We start from the raw sequence: 16,423 nt of genomic DNA, 5'->3' as shown, positions 1-16,423 counted from the left end.
GTAGAGAAAAGCATCTGACGGACCGTCCACCAGAAAAGTTACGCAATAGAGTAATAGTAGAAGGACAAAAGTCTACTGGGGCAATGACATAAGCCAGACCAGGGTGTGCCAAGGAAAGCCTAATCAAAACCACTTGTACATTTCTGAACCCAAAAGTCTACTCCGAGTTATGAAAAGGATTATTGCGAAATATTTTGGAAAATGCTGCCTCCAAAATCACAGCAGATTGAATTTTAGTATTTCTCTCTTCAGCTTTACTATCACGTTTTAAGGACATAAACAGAAGGGATGAAACAATATCCAAATCTCCCTATAACATATTTATTAAGATATTTTTTTGATGGCCAACAAAACTGTGATTGTGCTTCTTTTTCCTTTTAAAATTACTAAAAAGAGCAAAGGATCATGGTCTATGTAGTATCCTCCTTTTGTTAGTTATTGCTGCACCAAAACAAACAACAGCACTACTTTACATTTATTCAATTACAGGTGGTTTTATAGCTCAAAAATGCCATATTTTTCTGACTATACGGTGAACCTGATTACTCCAAGGAGCATTAAGTGAAACAAAAGGAAGACACTTGAGTCTGATCCTTAGTCCAGGCGTCCACGATCCATCGGCAGATCGTGGTGTAATTCGCCCGGTGTTTCCTCTCTGTCTTGGTGAATGTGGATTATGAATGTGAATGTGGGTGGATCATTTAAGTTTGTTTTTTTATTTCCTACGAGGACGACTCAAATATACATTGAGTAATAATGTGTTTAATGCAGCTTTGTGCACATTTGTTTACGTTTTACAGAAACGAAACTTCAAACCACATGACTGATTTGCATAAACTATAAGCGCTGAAAAAAAACAGCTCTTTCCTTGTGCGCTGATACAGTTCAGCTTCTGTCGGACTAAAGGACACGACTCAGTGGAATATGAGTGTTCTTTCTGTGGCAGAGGATGTGCTGCTGATGGTGAGTCTGTTCTTGTAGATGGTTCATGTTAAACTTTTCAGAGATTATAAATCTGCAGGTCAAACGCAGAGACTGTATACCGTATTTTCCGGGCTATTAGACGCGCTCTTAAGCCTCTAATCCCATCAAAAAAAGACCGCACTCGCCGCAAGCCAGAGCGCCCCATACACGAATCCACTCGGGTGTCCCAGCACGACTTCAGTAAACTACTAAAAAAGTCGCACCACCCACAGAACACGCAAACACACACGGAGCAGACAGCGACCGCACAGCGAAACACACCCACAGACACACTCATCACTCCACGCCGACGAGGAACGGAACAAAGGAATGAACCGAAAAAGCGAGCTGGACGTGCCACTTCTAGACACGACTGAACAACTGAGTCACTGCGAACACGCCGACAATCCGTTGGTCCCAGACACACCCTCCCTACACGCCACAACTGAACAAAGCCCAGAGTCACCGTGAACGAACAAACAAACAAAACCACTCACCCATCACACTGTTGTGTTTCCTTTAAAGTCCCACGCGGTTTATTTGTGAAAAAAGTTCAAAAATAGACCATTTAATGACAGTACGTCTTATAATCCAGAGCGACTAAAAGCCCAGAAAATACGGTAAATGAATGAACAAATATTCTCTGTAGCATTTCTTTGATTTCATAAATGCAACACACTAGAGTCTTTTATACAGAGCCACAGGTAAATAAATGATCTGCAGTCTTCTCCTCATTTTAGAGTCAAAAGGGGTTTTGTGGCTCTGGGTGTTTTCTTTTCTGTGGGAGATGATCCAAATATCTCTGAGTATTTAAGGTTGCCGACCCCTGGTTTACACGAACGTCAGGTTTAAATCCTCGTCTCCTAGCACTGTGGCAGTGAATTACTTTGCGGCGCACAGACCTCGACACAAACCCTTAAATCAAAAACGACGGCGACAAGGCAACGGCAGCAGCTTGCGGTGAGTCGACGCAGAACAATACTTCGCTCTTTACTCCACGAGGCTCCTGACTACGGTCGCCTTAATGCTCCCACAATCCATCAAGCAGTGCGGATTCCTAGTTTACCAATGTCGCACTAAAATATTTTGACAGATTTTTGAGCGCCGTGTACCACAGAAAATCAGTTCAAGGTCAGTAAACACAACCAGAATTAATACATAAGGCGCACTGTCGATTTTTGAGAACATTAAAGTTTTTTAAGTGCGCCTTATAGTCCAAAAAATACGGTAACTAGAAAAACAGATATTCTGAGTATGAGCGGGGTCACCTCTCCGCAGATCTGACCTGTAACTTGGTCTGGTTTAGTCTCCATGAAAATAGAAAGGTTTCATGCCATACTATGAAACATTCCTGACAAAGCAATAACATCTCCATGGGGAAAAGCGTTTGACAGAAAAGTTACGCAATGCACCTTTAATAAACAGCAGGAACATCAGCAGTAGCAGTGAAAACAGAAGCAGTAAAAACACTTGGAAAACTGTCAACAATGTAGTCAAGCTTCTGCACGTTTTGTTCTCGATAATTGTACGGTAGTGCACAGCGGGGCTTTGAGTCAGAATAAATATCTAAATGTGAGTTTTCAGAGTGTGATCAGCCTTATTATTTACGGTTTAACAAAAATATTCTGTTCAAAGAGGCAGTCCTTTTGCCTGTGGTCACCCGACAGTCTACGTGGGCGCACCTGGGTTAGTCCTGGGTTACTGAGTTAGTCCTGGGTCAGTCCTGGGTTAGTACTAGGTTAATCCTGGGTTTGTCCTGGATCAGTCCTTGGTTAATCCTGGGTTAGTCCTGTTTTATCATGGGTCAGTCCTGGGTCAGTCCTGGGTCAGTCCTGGGTCAGTCCTGGGTCAGTCCTGGGTCAGTCCTGGGTCTGTCCTGGGTTAATCCTGGGACAGTCCCGGGTTAGTCCTTGGTTAATTCTGGGTCAGTCCTGGGTCCTGGGTCCGTCCTGGGTCCGTCCTGGGTCCGTCCTGGGTCCTCCTGGGTCCGTCCTGGGTCCGTCCTGGGTCCGTCCTGGGTCCGTCCTGGGTCTGTCCTGGGTCTGTCCTGTTTTAGTCCTGGGTTAGTCCTGTCCTGGGTCCGTCCTGGGTCCGTCCTGGGTCGGTCCTGGGTCAGTCCTGGGTCAGTCCTGGGTCAGTCCTGGGTCAGTCCTGGGTCCGTCCTGGGTCCGTCCTGGGTCCGTGTATTAACAGGTAGAATGTTAACAGGTCCGGGCGGGTGCGGATCTCTAAAAATGGACCGGTGCAGGACTCTGGGTCGGGTCACGTTGGTCACGGACATAATTAAAATGTTTGTCTTTCATATGAAGAGGTTTAACAAAGACTTTTTGTACCACAGATATGATTTAGACTTGATTCTTTATTTTAAATATATCGTATCGAAACCAAAAGTGCACTGTATCGAGGTTTGTATCGTATCAGCAACTTCTTAATGACGCCGCGCCCAAACCAAAACATAATCTAATGACATCAGCGGTCATTTAAAGAGAGGCGGACGACTTTAATTCACCGTTTCTGTCTTGTCTGTGTTTGCTTTTGCGTTTTTGCTGCTTCAGACATTTGCTCAGCACACGCCGAAATTGAAGGTTTCATATTACATTATTTTCTGTTCTACGTTATAATGCCGTTTCCTCATCACAAACAGACCTGGAGCTGTGTTTTGTTTCATTTATTTGCCAATTTCTACTGGACTAAAAGGTTAAAAAGTGTTGTTAACTGAAACGTCACACATCACAAAGTGGAACAGAGCATTTTGAGCTTTGGAAATGTAGACAGACTAATAATAAAATAAAAATTACTCCAAAAAAAACACAACTCCAGGTCTGTTTTTGAGGAGAAAGGTTCACAATACTCAATTCTGCGTAATATAGAACCTTTAATATTTACAGTGCAGGTTGGACCAAACTAGTGGAGCAAACCAGGACTAAATCTGTTCTAAACTAAGTCTAAACCAGTTCTAAACTAGGTCTAAAACAGGACTAAATCAGGCCTAAATTAGGACTAAATGTGTTCTAAACCAGGACTAAATCAGGTCTACACTAGGACTAAAACAGGACTAAATCTGTTCTGCAGCAGGACTAAACCAGGACTAAACCAGTTTTAAACTAGGACCAAAGCAGAACTAAATTATGGTCTAAACCAGGACTAAATCAGGTCTACACTAGGACTGAACCAGGACAAAAGCAGTTCTAAACTAGGACTAAATCAGGACTAAATCAATTCTAAACTAGGACTAAATAAAGACTAACTCGGTTCTAAACTAAGACTAAACCAGGACTACGCTAACACTAAACCAATTCTAACCTAGAACTAAATCAGAACTAAATCCAGACTAAATTGGTTCTAATCCAGAAGGAAATCAGTTCTACACTAGGACTAAACCAGGACTAAACCAGAACTAAATCAGTTCTAAACCAGGACAAAATCAGGATGAAATTAGAAGTACACCAGGCCTAAATTGTTCTAAACTAGGACTAAACTAGGACAAAATCAGGTCTACACTAAAACTAAACCAATTCTAAACTAGGACTAAACCAGGACTAAATCTGTTCTAAAATAGAACTGAACCAGGACTAAATTATAGCCTTAATAATACTAGCAGCAGGTTAAAACCAGAGCAACAACAGATCAAACCAGGACTAAACCAGGACTAAATCTGTTCTACACTAGGACTAAACCAGGACTAAACCAGGACTAAACCAGGACACAATCTGTTCTACACTAGGACTAAACCAGGACTAAATAAACCAGAGACTAAATCCAGGTTCTAAACTAAGACTAAACTAGTTCTACACATGGACAAAACTAGGACTAAATCAGTTCTAAAGTAAGTCTAAACTAGGACTAAATCTGGACTAAATCAGTTCTACACTAGAACTAAACCACCACTAAATCAGTTCTAGATTAGGACTAAATCAGTTCTAAACCAGGACTAAATCAGGAGGACATCAGTTGTAAATTAGAAGTAAACCAGGATTAAATTGTTCTAAACTAGGACTAAACCAGGACTAAATCTGTTCTAAAGGGACTAAACTAGTTCTAAATTAGAACTAAATCAGGACTAAATTATAGCCTTAATAATACTAGCACCAGGTCCAAACCAGAGCAACAACAGGTCAAACCAGGACTAAACTAGGACTAAACCAGGACTAAATCAGGACTAAACCAGGACTAAATCTGTTCTACACTAGGACTAAACCAGGACTAAGTCTGTCCTAAATTAGAACTAAACCAGGACTAAATTATAGCCTTAATAATACTAACAGTAGATCCAACCCAGAGCCAACAACAGGTAAAACCAGGACTAAACCAGGACTAAACCAGGACCAAAACCAGGACTAAACCAGGACTAAACCAGGACTAAACCAGGACTCAATCTGTTCTACACTAGGACTAAACCAGGACTAAATCGAGACTAAATCGGTTCTAAACTAAGACTAAACTAGTTCTACACATGGACAAAACTAGGACTAAATCAGTTCTAAAGTAAGTCTAAACTAGGACTAAATCTGGACTAAATCAGTTCTACACTAGAACTAAACCACCACTAAATCAGTTCTAGATTAGGACTAAACCAGAACTAAATCAGTTCTAAATTAGGACTAAATCAGTTCTAAACCAAGACTAATCAGGAGGACATCAGTTGTAAATTAGAAGTAAACCAGGATTAAATTGTTCTAAACTAGGACTAAACCAGGACTAAATCTGTTCTAAAGGGACTAAACTAGTTCTAAATTAGAACTAAATCAGGACTAAATTATAGCCTTAAAAATACTAGCACCAGGTCCAAACCAGAGCAACAACAGGTCAAACCAGGACTAAACTAGGACTAAATCAGGACTAAACCAGGACTAAATCTGTTCTACACTAGGACTAAGCCAGGACTAAGTCTGTCCTAAATTAGAACTAAACCAGGACTAAATTATAGCCTTAATAATACTAACAGTAGATCCAACCCAGAGCCAACAACAGGTAAAACCAGGACTAAACCAGGACTAAACCAGGACTAAACCAGGACTAAACCAGGACTAAACCAGGACTAAACCAGGACTGTGATGACCCTGAGTATTTCCATAAATCCGATCCCTTCTGTATTGATCCGTGTCCAGGAGCCAGTCCCTCTCTCTCCCCGCGGGCCCTGAATGCAGCACACTCCCTTCGGCTGCGCTCGGCTCGACTCGGCGCGGTTCGGCTCGGCCCACAGACACAATGACCTACATTTAGCACGCGCAGTAACCCCCCCACGAACCGCAGACGAGCCCCGGATCGATACCAACTCCGTAAGTGAACGATATCGATCTTACCTTACGAGCCAGTCCGCATTGGAGCTGCCTTTTTCGGCCACGGCGTCCCACGTTTTCCGCTCCTTTTCCCGTCTCGCCGCTGCCCGATCCGTCGCGTTCTTTTCCCCCCCGCAGTTTTCCGGGATTAAAAGCGCGGGTTTGGGTTTTTTTCAGCAGCAGAACCAGAACAGAACCCGCACAGAAACGAGAGCGGTCCGGTTCCCGTGTCGCTGCTGCTGCTGCTGCCGCTGCTGCTTCATCAGAGACTGTTTGACCGGAAGAGATCGCCGACAAAACACACAACACACGGGCATCTCCTCCTGCTCCAGCGTAAGCCCCACCCCCCGGTCACGTGACGAGCCCGGAGCCAATCGGAAAGCGGGAAAGACCATCGGCGGATTTAAATTTAAAAATCAAGAACGTGTTTATTTAGTTTTGGGACTAAATCAGGACTAAACCAGGACTAAATAAGGTCTACACTAGGACTAAACCAGGACTAAATAAGGTCTACACTAGGACTAAACCAGGACTAAATCGGGTCTACACTAGAACTAAACCAGGACTAAACCGGTTCTAAACCAGGACTAAACCAGTTTTAAACTAGGACTAAACCAGGATTAAATAATTTCTTAACTAGGACTAAATTGGTTCTAAACCAGGACTAAACCGGTTCTAAACTAGGATTAAATCAGGTCTACACTAGGACTAGGACTGAACCAGGACTAAATCAGTTCTACACTAGGACTAAACCAGGATTAAATAATTTCTTAACTAGGACTAAACCAGGACTAAACTGGTTCTAAACTAGGACTAAACCCGTACTAAATCAGGTCTACACTAGAACTAAACCAGGATTAAATTATTTCTACACTAGGACTAAACCAGGACTAAATTATTTCTAAATTAGAACAAAACCAAGACTAAATCTGCTCTAAACTAGGATTAAACCAGGACTAAATCGTTCTAAACTAGGACCTAGGACCAGCTCTAAACTGGGACTAAATCAGTTCTAAACTAGGACTAAACTGGGACTAAACCAGGTCTAAATAAGGTCTACAGTAGGACTAAACCAGGACTAAATAAATTCTAAACCAGGACAAAATTATTTCTAAACTAGGACTAAACCAGGACTAAATAAGGTCTACACTAGGACTAAACCAGGACTAAATCTGTTCTAAACTAGGACTAAACCAGGACTAAATAAGTTCTAAACCCGGACAAAACTGGTTCTAAACAAGGACTAAACCAGGACTAAACCAGTTCTAAAGTAGGACTAAACCAGGACTAAATTGTTTCTAAACCAGGACTAAATGAGTTCTTAACTTGGACTAAACCAGGACTAAACTAAACCGGACTAAATCAGTTCTAAACTAAGATTAAATCTGTTCTACACTAGGACTAAACCAGGACTAAATTATAGTCTTACTAATACTAGCAGTAGGTCCAAACCAGAGCCAACAACAGGTTAAACCAGGACTAAATCGGTTCTAAACCAGGACTAAACCAGGAGTTAGAAATTTATTATCACGACAACACTAATATACACAAAGACAAATTCAGATTTTTATGCTGTTTATTTATTTACACATTTCTGGTCAGATTCACACAAAAAGCCAAATGTTACTACATCTGTGAATATTCAAAATCTCTCATTTAAAACAGAGGGATCATCATTACATGCTTAAAAGACAAAACTTATTCTTTCCAACATCGATTTTTTTTTATTTTTTTTTTGTATAATAAGGTTGTAATCTCCCTCCGCTAAAGAATCTCTGCTCTCTGTCGCTCACTTTCCTCTGCTTTGGCTCTGGACCGTGTGTGGCGCGTTACTGCCCCCTGCTGTTTTATTTCTGCAGTACAGGATCATTGACTAAACCTCAACGTTCAGCCACAGAAGAGTTTATTTAGTGCACCTTTAAAAATGAAGACTGTAAAGACAAGCAGCTAATAAAAGAAAATAATTAAAACCCTACATATGGATAGTCAAAAAAAAAAAAAAAAAAAAAAGATTAATAAACAGAAAAAAAATATATAAACAAACAGAAAATATGTAAATGTAAATTTGAATTTAAAATGCAAATGCACACTTTTTTGTATTTGTATTAGTCTTTTGTTTTGTTATTAATGTGCTTGGTATTACTTCCCTCAAAATGACAAAAAAAATTTTTTTAAAAAGGGTCTGGAAGACTAAAGGGGACAGTGAGGGGGGAGGAGGGGTCTGGAGGACTAAAGGGGAGAGTGAGGGGGGAGGAAGGGTCTGGAGGACTAAAGGGGAGAGTGAGGGGGGAGGAGGGGTCTGGAGGACTAAAGGGGAGAGTGAGGGGGGAGGAGGGGTCTGGAGGACTAAAGGGGAGAGTGAGGGGGAGGAAGGGTCTGGAGGACTAAAGGGGAGAGTGAGGGGGAGGAGGGGTCTGGGAGACTAAAGGGGAGAGTGAGGGGGAGGAGGGGTCTGGAGGACTAAAGGGGAGAGTGAGGGGGGAGGAAGGGTCTGGAGGACTAAAAGGGGAGAGTGAGGGGGAGGAGGGGGTCTGGAGGACTAAAGGGAGAGTGAGGGGGGGAGGAGGGTCTGGAGGACTAAAGGGGAGAGTGAGGGGGGAGGAGTGGTCTGGAGGACTAAAAGGGAGAGTGAGGGGGAAGGAGGGGTTCTGGAGGACTAAAAGGGGAGAGTGAGGGGGAGGAGGAGTCTGGAGGACTAAAAGGGGAGAGTGAGGGGGGAGGAGGGGTCTGGAGGACTAAAGGGGAGAGTGAGGGGGAGGAGGGGTCTGGAGGAGGTCTGGAGGACTAAAGGGGAGAGTGAGGGGGAGAGAAGAGTCTGGAGGACTAAAGGGGAGAGTGAGCGGGAGGAGGAGGGGTCTGGAGGACTAAAGGGGAGAGTGAGGGGGAAGGAGGGGTCTGGAGGACTAAAGGGGAGAGTGAGGGGGAGGAGGGTCTGGAGGACTAAAGGGGAGAGTGAGGGGGAGGAGGAGGGGTCTGGAGGACTAAAGGGGAAGAGTGAGGGAGGAGGAGGGGTCTGGAGGACTAAAGGGGAGAGTGAGGGGGGAGGAGGGTCTGGAGGACTAAAAGGGGAGAGTGAGGGGGGAGAGGGGTCTGGAGGACTAAAGGGGAGAGTGAGGGGGGAGGAGGGGTCTGGAGGACTAAAGGGAGAGAGAGGGGGAGAGGGGTCTGGAGGACTAAAGGGGAGAGTGAGGGGGAGGGAGGGGTCTGGAGGACTAAAAGGGGAGAGTGAGGGGGGAGGAGGGGTCTGGAGGACTAAAGGGAGAGTGAGGGGGAGGAAGAGTCTGGAGGACTAAAGGGGAGAGTGAGCGGGAGGAGGAGGGGTCTGGAGGACTAAAGGGGAGAGTGAGGGGGAGGAGGGGTCTGGAGGACTAAAGGGGAGAGTGAGGGGGGAGGAGGGGTCTGGAGGACTAAAGGGGAGAGTGAGGGGGAGAGGAAGGGAGTCTGGAGGACTAAAAGGGGAGAGTGAGCGGGAGGAGGAGGGGTCTGGAGGACTAAAGGGGAGAGTGAGGGGGGAGGAGGGGTCTGGAGGACTAAAGGGGAGAGTGAGGGGGGAGGAGGGGTCTGGAGGACTAAAAGGGAGAGTGAGGGGGAGGAGGGTCTGGAGGACTAAAGGGGAGAGTGAGGGGGAGGAGGGTCTGGAGGACTAAGGGGAGAGTGAGGGGAGGAAGGGGTCTGGAGGACTAAAGGGGAGAGTGAGGGGGAGGAAGGGTCTGGAGGACTAAAAGGGAGAGTGGGGGGGGGGGTCTGGTGGACTAAAGGGGAGAGTGAGGGGGAGGAAGAGTCTGGAGGACTAAAGGGGAGAGTGAGCGGGAGGAGGAGGGTCTGGAGGACTAAAGGGGAGAGTGAGGGGATTATTGATTCACAAGGGAAATTATTTGGACACAGTAGCTCACACATCACAATATATAATAATAAAGAGGATAACATAGTAATAATGATTTCTAAGCTCGAGTTCCCAGCTGATCACGTGACCAGTTTTACGGATCAGTTTGTCGATCTGCCCAATGTCCTTTTTACTGGAGCTGCTCCTCCAGCAGGACACAGCCAAGTCCAGGGCGTTGGCCCCACAGACTGGGAGAAGATCTCCAGTAACTTGCTAAAGATAAAATTTTCCCCAAAAACAAAGTGAGCGTTTAATTGGATGGATAAAGTAAATAAAAAGAAAAGAAAATCATAAAGTGCAAACAATAATATCTTGAAAAGGTCCAGGTTTCCAGGAACTCTTCAGGAGCCACTGATCAGTCTGTCACTACAGAGTTGCATCAGGTGCTGTTGCAATCTCACACTTTGTTTCTTTGCCCGTCTTGATTCTTTCTTTTCTTTTGGGAGTTTGAGTCTCAGCAGTGACACCTGATGGCGCCAGTGTTTCCCATATTGTATGTTTGCACTGTTGGTCCAGACGTTAACCAGAAAGGAGACTTTGGTGAAGTGTTCACAGCCAGAGAAGAAATACTGAAGAGTTGTGTGTGTGAAACTCTCAATTTCTGAGAAGGAAGTAAAGAGAGGAAAGAGCAGTGGCGGACAAATAAAGAAGAAATGAGACATTATCTTTTTATCTTGTGTAGTTCAACAAGGAAGAAAGACATTTACCATGTAGTTGGCTGAATTCTCAGCATGACTAAAACAACGAAAACATTTATAAGAATTTCCAATCAGTGACACGCCTCAAACTAAGTATGGGTTAAATACAGATAAGAGCAGTCAATAAATATTTGAAGGGTGTGGACTCAATCAATCAATCAATCACACTAACTTTCACTTTCACCTTAAGGAAAATTTGATTTGTCCAGTTTGTCTGAATATGTTCAGTTGTCTAAATGTACAAACCAGTTTTTTTTTCAGTTTTTCAAAAGCATTCTCCATTTATTTTTGCCAGTGCCCCCCCGCACTGTCAATCAAATCACCAACTGTTAAAATGATGATAAAATGCACATTAATGCTCAGTGGCACTTTGTAAGTGTCGCCCTCTGACCTCTCACACTTCTGATCCCCTTTTGTCATTGTCCCTCAGCACCTTCGTCTCCAGGTAGTTAAGAATGGAACTCTTACAAACTATTTCAAGCAAAATTATTTAAAGTATAAATCCTTCCATGTAAATAACTCAAACCTTGCCTCTTTCTGTACTCAGCAATGGACTTGCATTATTTAGTAATTAAATTTAGTTACAGCTGAGATAAAAATTATTAATAATAATAATAATAATAATAATAATAATACATAACACTTGTATAGCGCTTTTCAAGATACCCGTAGATGCTTTACATGGGAAGACAAACAATGACAAGAGAAAAAGACAGTTAATGAAAGTTTTTTTTAAAGAGATGGGTTTTCGGGGCTTTTTTAAACATGGGGAGTGTGGATGAGTCTCTGATGTGTTTGGTCAGGCAGTTCCAGAGGGTGGGAGCAGCGGCGGAGAAGAAGGCCCGGTCCCCCCAGGTCTTATGTTTAGTCCTGGCGGGGGGAGACAGGAGGTTGGCATCAGCTGATCGGAGGGCACGGGCGGGGGTGTGGTGGTGGAGGAGGAGCTCAGAGAGGCAGGTGGGGGCCAGGTTGTGGAGGGACTTGTACACAGTGTTGAGGAGTTTGAACTGGATGCGCTGGGGGATGGGGAGCCAGTGGAGATCTATGAGGACAGGGGTGATGTGTTCATGGGAGGAGGTGCAGGTGAGGAGGCGGGCAGCAGAGTTCTGGATGTACTGGAGTCTGTTGAGGAGTTTGAAGGGTGAACCGTAGAGCAGCTATTGCAGCAGTCGAGGCGGGAGGTGACAAAGGCGTGGATGAGGGTTTCAGCAGACTGAGGGGAGAGGGACGGGCGGAGGCGAGCATATGTTCCGGAGGTGATAGAAGGCGGTTTTAGTGATGTGTTTAACATGGTGTTTAAAGGAAAGGGTCTGGTTAAAGAGGATGCCGAGGTTACGGAGGTGGGAGGAGGAGGGGACTGAGGAGTCATCAATGGAGAGGGAGAAGTTATTGTGAGTTCTGGTTAGTGTTTTGGGGCCAATGATGATTATTTCAGTTTTGCTGCAGTTGAGTTGGAGGAAGTTTGACTGTAGCCAGGACTTTATTTCGGAGATGCAGTTTGTGAGGGTGGAATGTGTGGCCGGGGTTATGGTTTTGGTGGACAGGTAGAGTTGGATATCGTCAGCGTAGCAATGGAACTGGAGGCCATGGCAGCGAATTATGTGACCGAGGGGGAGGATGTAGAGGATGAAGAGGAGGGGGCCGAGAACTGAAATTAGTACCCTATAGAATTGTTCTGTCACATAAGTAAACAAAATGCAAGGCAAACGTACGTGTAGTTTAAATGAATCTGTTAGCATCATCTGTTTGTCAGATACTCTGGTGTGCACTGAGGAGGATCTCAAGTGGTGAGAGGATGAAGTCAGGTTTTCTCTTATGAATGTGGTGCTGATTTTGGCTTCTATTGGTTTTATTTTTGTAACACATAAATAACTGTATTAAGTCATAAAGTCAATTAATCACTGCACATGCAAAAAAAAAAAAAAAAAAAAACTGCTAATAAAAAAAAAAAAACATATTCCCAAGTAATCTGTTTGTTTACGTTTTATTGTAAGGTATGGAGGTGTTTTGTATCCATCCATCCATTTTCTTCCACTTATTCGGGCTGGGTCGCGGGGGCAGTAGTCTAAGCAGGGTCTCCCAGACTTCCTTCACCTCCTCTAGCTCCTCTGGGGTGATCCAGAAGCGTTCCCAGACCAGCCGAGAGACATAGTCCCTCCAGTGGAGGGAGCGGTGACTCTATACCGAGCTCCTCCGTCCTCCCCTCACTCAAGAACAAGACCCTGAGATACTTGAACTCCTCCACTTGAGATCTGGGTGGCAGTCAAAGGCGGGGCGTCAGCGACGGGATGTCCAGACATGGAGACTGGCTCTGGGGACATGGAATGTCATCTCGATGGGGGAGAAGCAGTCTGAGCTTGTGCGGGAGGTTGAGCGTTACCGATATAGATAGATATAGTTGGCTTCACCTCCACGCGCAGTTTGGGCTCTGAGAAGGGCTGGAGTCTCTATTTCTCTGTCCATAACAAACACCATGTTCGAGCACAAGGGTGTCCATCAGTGCACGTGGCACCAGGACACCCTAGGCCGGAGGTCGATGATCAACATTGTAGTCGTGTCATCTGACCTCCGGCTGCGTGTTTTGGACACTCGAGTGAAGAGAGGGGCAGAGCTGTCAAGTGATCACCATCTGGTTGTGAGTTGGGTTCGCTGGCGGAGGAGGAAGCCGGAAAGACCTGACAGGTTCAAGCGTGTAGTGAGGGTCTGTTCGGAACGTCTGGCAGAGCCTCTGTCAGAGGGACTTTCAACTCGCACCTCCAGAAGAGCTTCTCCCAGATTCCAGGGGAGGCTGGAGATATGGAGTCTGAGTGGGCTTCGTTCTCGGCTTCTATTGTCGATGCGGCCGCTCGGAGCTGTGGTTGCAAGGTCTCTCGTCCCTGTCGTGGCAGTAATCCCCGAACCCGGTGGTAGACGCCAGAAGTAAGGATGCCGTCAGGCTGAAGAAGGAGTCCTATCAGGCTTCTTTACCTTGTGGGACAGCTGACAGGTACCAAGCGTGCTGCAGCCCGTGCGGTTGCAGAGGCAAAAGTTCGGAGTTGGGAGGAGTTCGGGGAGGCCATGGCGGAGGACTATCGGACGGCCTCAAAGAGATTCTGACATCTCAGGAGGGGGAAGCAGTGCTTCACCAATACTGTTTACAGTGCGGGGGGAGAGCTGTTGACCTCGACTGGGGACGTTGTCCGGCGGTGGAAGGAGTATTTTGAGGATCTCCTCAATCTCACCATCATGTCTTCCGAGAAGGAAGCCGAGGCTGGGGAGTCGGAGGCGGACTCGTCCATCACCCTGGACTGAAGTCACTGAGGTGGTTGGCAAGCTCCTTGGTGGCAAGGCTCCGGGGGTGGATGAGATCTGTCCTGTGTATCTTAAGTCTGTGGATGTTGTGGGTCTTGGCTGACACGTCTCTTCAACATTGCGTGGTTGTCGGGGACAGTACCTCTGGACTGGCAAACCGGGGTGTTGGTCCCTCTGTATAAGAGGAGGGACCGGAAGGTGTGTTCCAACTACAGGGGAATCACACTTCTCAGCCTTCCCAGTAAGGTCTATGCCAGGGACTGGAGAGGAGAATCCGGTCGATAGTCAAGCCTTGGATTCAGGAATGTGTGGTGTGTGTGGTTTTCGTCCTGGCCGTGGAACACTGGACCAGCTCTACACTCTCCATTAGGTGCTCGAGGGTTCATGGGAGTTTGCCCAACCAGTCCACATGTGCTTTGTGGATCTGGAGAAGGCATTTGACCGTGTCCCTCGTGGTGTCCCTTGGGGGGTGCTCTGGGAGTATGGGGTCCGGGGCCCTTTGCTAAGGGCTGTCCGGTCCCTGTATGACCGGAGCAGGAGCTGTGTTCATTGCCGGCAGTAAGTCAGACCTGTTCCCGGTGCATGTTGGACTCCGCCAGGGCTGCCCTTTGTCACCGGTTCTGTTCATTGTATTTATGGACAGAATTTCTAGGCGCAGTCAGGGGCCGGAGGGGGTCCGGTTTGGGGACCACAGGATCATCTCTGCTGTTTGCAGATGATGTTGTCCTGTTGGCTTCATCAGACCAGGACCTGCAGCACTGGGGCAGTTTGCAGCTGAGTGTGAAGTGGCTGGGATTAAGATCAGCTCTTCCAAGTCCGAGGCTATGGTTCTTGACCGGAAAAAGGTGGCTTGCCCTCTCCAGGTGGGTGAAGAGTCCCTGCCTCATGTGGAGTTTTGTATATGACATTATATTTGTGCTGCAGTTCTAATTTACCTTTGGGTAAAATAGCTGCTGAGGTTTTTTTTTTGCATGGTTTTACTTGTATGTTTATATATTTGTTTTATCATTCTCTTTTTATCTTATGTAGTTCAACAAGGAAGAAAGACATTTACCACGTAGGTGGCTGAATTCTCAGCATGACTAAAACAAGGAAAACTTTTACAAGAATTTCCAATCAGTGACACACCTCAAACTAAATACAGGTTAAATACAGATAAGAGCAGTCAGTAAATGTTTGCTCTTTCACTTTCACCTTAAGGAAAGTTTGATTTGTCCAATTTGTCTGAATATGTTCAGTTGTCTAAATGTACAAACCAGTTCATAATAAGTTGGTAATTTTTAAATGTTGGTACAAAACAGATTTTGAAAATATTTTTTTCAAAAGCATTTTCCATTTATTTTTCCAAGTGCCCCCCTCCCTGTCAATCAAATCACCTACTGTTAAAATGATAATAAAATGCACATTAATGTTTAGCCCAGCCTGAAAGGACAATGTAGGTTCACCCTCCTGTGGGCTCACCACCCACAGAGGGGTTCATAAGGGTCGGGTGCACAGAGGACTGGGCAGCAGTCGGGGACAGGTGTCTCAACAACCCGGTCCGCGGACACATCTGGCTGTGGCAACGTGGAACGTCACCTCACTGGGGGGAAGGAGCCTGAGCTTGTGCGGGAGGTTGAGCAGTACCGGCTAGATATAGTCGGCCTCACCTCCACACACAGTTTGGGCTCTGGAGCCCAACTTCTTGAGAGGGACTGAACCCTCCATTTCTTTGGCGTTACCCACAGGGAGCGGCGGCGGGCTGGTGTGGGCCCCACAGTTCAGCCACCGTGTGTTCACCCCGGTGAATGAGAGGGTCGCATCCCTTTGCCTTCAGGTCGGGGACAGGTCTCTCACTGTGGTGTCCACCTACGGACCAAACAGCAGTGCAGAGTACCCGGCCTTCTTGGAGTCCATGGGAGGGGTACTAGACAGTGCACCGACTGGGGACTCCGTTGTTCTCCTGGGGCACTTCAACGCCCACGTGGGCAACGACAGTGACACTTGGAGAGGGGTGATTGGGAGGAACGACCTCCCTGATTTGAACCTAAGTGGTGTTCTGTTACTGGACTTATGTGCTACTCACAGTTTGTCCTTAACAAACACCATGCCAAGCACGCTGCAGCCTGCGCGGTTGCAGAGGCAAAAACTCGGAGTTGGGAGGAGTTCGGGGAGGCCATGGAGGAGGACTACTGGTCGGCCTTAAGGAAATTCTTGCAAACCATCCGGTGCCTCAGGAGGGGGAAGCAGTTCTTCACCAACACTGTTTATAGTGCAGGGGGAGAGCTGTTGACCTCAACTGGGGATGTTGTTTTGATGATGGAAGGAAA

At 45.9% G+C, this 16,423-nt stretch overlaps 1 protein-coding gene and 1 pseudogene across 4 annotated transcripts in view; both read right to left on the bottom strand.

The window, feature by feature from the left end:
- Positions 1-6,551, bottom strand: part of sestd1 (SEC14 and spectrin domains 1) — a 61,430-nt gene extending 54,879 nt beyond the window's left edge. For all 4 annotated transcript variants that reach the window (XR_008631935.1, XR_008631934.1, XR_008631936.1 and 1 more), the window contains exon 1: positions 6,267-6,551. The gene's annotated coding sequence lies outside the window, so the exon portion shown is untranslated. The remainder of the gene's footprint in view (positions 1-6,266) is intronic.
- Positions 6,552-11,539: 4,988 nt separating this feature from the next.
- Positions 11,540-13,882, bottom strand: LOC129408077 (uncharacterized; annotated as a pseudogene).
- Between the last annotated feature and the right edge of the window lie 2,541 nt (positions 13,883-16,423).

Source organism: Boleophthalmus pectinirostris, unplaced genomic scaffold (assembly GCF_026225935.1).
Source record: "Boleophthalmus pectinirostris isolate CB_2022bp ecotype Guang Dong unplaced genomic scaffold, ASM2622593v1 HiC_scaffold_1, whole genome shotgun sequence".
NCBI lineage: Eukaryota > Metazoa > Chordata > Actinopteri > Gobiiformes > Gobiidae > Boleophthalmus > Boleophthalmus pectinirostris.
This window is presented reverse-complemented; position numbering and strand designations above follow the sequence as displayed.